Raw genomic sequence first — 3,906 nt, forward strand, 5'->3', positions numbered from 1 at the left:
CATCTTTCTAGAACAATGGCTCAAAGGTCAGAAGCAGGAAAAAGTAATAAGGTCCTGAAAATTAACTGGTGTACTTATTGCAAGGATACTGGGCACTGGGAATCTGAATGACCAGAGAGAAATCAGGACTGAAAGGGGAAGCAAGAGGAGGCACCAAGTGTCCTGATGGTTCAAGAAGCAGGGGCTGAGGAAGACTAAAGGGGCCCAGGAGTGCCACAGCTCAATCAGCTGATCAAAATTACCCCTTCCCCCAGGAGCCCCAAGTGAAACTAACAATGGGGGGGGTGGTTCAAACATTTGATGTTTTAGTGAATACAGGTGCTACCCATTCAGTGCTAAATAAACAATATCTAGAGAAGCTGCAAATATTTTCTGGAAACCCAAAAAGCAAACATTTCCTAAAACCTCTAGAATACATTATATAGGACATGGCCCTCACTCATAAATTTCTTTCATCCCTGACTGCCCAATAAACCTTCTGCTAACTAAATTACAATCACAGATTATCTTTCTTCCAGAAATATCAACAACTCCACCTACAGAATCCACCAGAACATGCTTGGAAGTTTCTTCTGAAGTCTTGGGAAACACAGGTAAGCCATGCTTCCTGGCCTTAAGAAATCCAAGCTAAGGTAGACCCAGTCATGTTGATAACTGGGGAAACTGAGAGTGCTGAGACAGCTTCCCTGGTAAAATTCAATTAAAGACAATCTGGCCAGCAAAGCTCCAAGGAGGCCACTGGATCAGACAGCATAATGCTGCTTACATCAGAACCAGACAAGTAGCAGACTTGTCTGCAACTGACCCACAGTGTACCGCCAGCAGTTTAGAGAAAGCTGCCAAGTGAGGATCTACCGAGACTACACAGATATATAACTGGAAAAGAACCCAAGCGGGCCTCCCTGGTGGTGCAAGGGGTTAAGCACAGCACTGTGAAGCCACAGCCTCCGCAGCACAAGATCGACCCCTGGGCAGGGAGCTACCCACATGGTGCATCAGACCTCTCCTGTCTCACCCCCTGCTCCCCTCAGCAGTGTATTTCAGTAGAGGCTATGATCTCAAAATTATGTAAGCCTGAGTCACGTCACAGTTCATGGGTCCTCACCCATGAACTCACAGTCACAAGACACAACTCAAACATTAGGTTTGAGTTTACAAGGGGGAAATTGAGGGTTTATTTACAAGGGGGAAATTGAGAGAGGCCAAAAAAACAAAGGGAAGGGCATAAATTGCCATCTGTCCTACTCCAGATAGTGTCCACAATGTCCAGTAGTCCAAGGCAAAATTTGCTCATGTAAGATAGCAGTGTCCCTCCAACAAGATCCTGGAGCTGGTCATACACCAATAAGCAGTGGTAGTGATGGAGGACAAGAATAGAACAAAAACTGAAAAGGAGGTGCGCCGCAAGACCAGAAACCGGGCTCACACAAGGAGGTGGGGGTAGAAGAGATTAGCATAGCCATTGACACAGCTATGGAAACCAAGATCCTTAGGCACAGACGACACAGTTGTGGAAACTAGTATACTTAGGCGCAGACTAGTATCCTTAGTCGTGGATGCCTGGATTACAAAGCATAACATCCAAGCAGGTATCTGAGGGCGCATCCAAAGGTAAAGCTATGGAGATTCAGCCCATTGTGGAATCTCCGGTCCCTTTCAGATTCTGCATGGTTATCGAGAATTAGCAACCAACTGACAGCTCACAAGGAGTGAGCCCTCCCAAACAGAAGACTACATTAGTGCAGTGTCTGCACAGGCCGGGGCAGCAATCCTACTGCCCACCTGTGCCTATGCAGGTGCCTCTTTTCACCAACTCTCTCCTACAGGGAAGCAGCATTCCTGCCTGCCCGTGACACGTACCTGCTGGGACTTCTCTTCACTGACCTCCCTCAGTGGAGGCAGCTCTCCTCAAGGCTGCCCGCCTGCAACCATGCAGGCCTCTCTCAGAAAACCTGTCCCTTTAGGGGCAGCTCTTCCTGCCTGCTTATGTCTATGCAAGTTTCCTTTATTCCTCCATCCCTTTCCATAATAAACCTGCTCTTTAAATACAACTAATGTCTCTGTCTTGTGGAGAAACTCACCTGGGAGACTCGCCGTGTGTTGCTGAAACGGGAGCTTTGGTGAAACCTTTATCAAAGTGAACCCAAGGACCTGAACTCCAAATCCACAGAGTCCAAAAACCACAATAGTAGGGTCCAATTCACAGAGGCAACTGGAGGTAATCTTAAGTGGCACTGCTGAGGCAGCACCACAGCAACCAACAAAAATAGTCCAGAGAACGGGATGGGCAGTGTTAGACACAACGGCAAAAGGAGACCACTCTAGAGGTAATGCAGGCACAGGCCCGCAGTGCTGGTCAGAGGCAATGTTGAGGATCAAGCAGCAGCAGACAGCTCTTAGAGGTGCTGGGCAGAAACCAATGGCAGTAACTCCTAGAGGCACATGGCACAGGCCAGCACTGCCAGTCATAGGCAATGTTGGTCATGCCAGAGGCAGCAGTGGTGTTCAGGTGGTGGTGTTGGAGGATGAGAAGCGAAGGCCTTCCCAGACAAGAGTCAGACAAAAATCAGAAATTTGAAGCAGAGGTTTTCCCAGGCAAGAGTCTGAATCCATTTGCTGGCCTGTCTTTTATGGCTTTCAGGATACGCTGGTTTCAAACCTGATCAGCAAATTTTCACAACCCTGTTGCCACTAGTGCAGCTTCAAACCTGAAGGGCCCATTTTTTTTTAAAGATTTATTTCTTTTTATACAAGAGCTGGGGTACAGGCCAGAGGCGCTGGAGGGTGAGAGGATTCACCAGAGACAGAGCAGGGAACAGAACAGGCAGACGACAGAAATGCACTGCTGAGGGGAGCAGCAGGTAAGACAGGAGAGGTCTGCCGTGCCATGTGGGACTCTCGCTGGCCAGGTGGGATCGAACCTGCACTGCAGAGGCTGTGGACAGCCCCACAGCGTAGCGCTCAACCTGCTGCGCCACCAGGGAGCCCCTGATGGGCCCATTTTTTAAAACTGGTAGAGGTTTCAAAACCCACTCCCCACTAGCTAAAATTCTAACCTGTGGGCCTCCCTGGTGGTGCAGGAGGTTGCTCGCCTCACTGTGAAGCTGTCTGCAGCCTCTAAAGTGCAGGTTCGAACCCAGCCAGCGGGCGAGAATCCCACATGGCGCGGCAGACCTCTCCTGTCTCGCCTGCTGCTCCCCTCAGCAGTGTATTTCTTCAGTCTGCCTATTCTGTTCCCTTCTCTGTCTCTGGTGAATCCTCTCACCCTCCCTTGCATCTGGCCTGTACCCCAGTTCTTGTATAAAGAAATAAATCTTTAATAAATAAATAAATAAATAAATAAATAAATAAATAAATAAAATTCTAACCTGTGCCAAGGCTTGTGCAGTCTCTTGTAGCAGAGTCAGGCACACTCTGCCGTACCATGAACCAGTGGCCGCAGAGTTCTTACAATTTCAAGGCAGGTACCAACACAGACAGCACAGCTTCCAACCAGATCAATGCTTCCCTTACTAATAAACCTAGGCATTGCCAGCTAATCAGCAATTTCAGATACTCACTTTCTAATATGAGACAGAAGCAGTACTTGGTCTCTTGACTTTAAAAAACCTACGGCATCACTCCCAACTCCCACCCCAAACCAATCCCTCCATAAAACTTTTCTTGCAGTTCTCCATCTATAGCCTCTTAGTTTATACATGTTTTTCTTAAACAAAATGAAAGGGAGGCTGAAAAATATGGTATTTGGTTGTGCCAATCCTGATGTCAGCTAAATATTCAGAATTGAATTACTGAGGTAGGACACATGGATATCGGGGACAAAAAGTAAATTCTATCATACCCTTAAATTGAAGAAACCGGAGTTTAAAGTAAAAAATGACACAAAAACATAACTCCCCAGGCTGC

The sequence above is a fragment of the Talpa occidentalis genome, unplaced genomic scaffold, assembly GCF_014898055.3.
Source record: "Talpa occidentalis isolate TD23 unplaced genomic scaffold, MPIMG_talOcc4v2.1 talOcc4.14, whole genome shotgun sequence".
In the NCBI taxonomy this organism is placed as follows: Eukaryota; Metazoa; Chordata; class Mammalia; order Eulipotyphla; family Talpidae; genus Talpa; species Talpa occidentalis.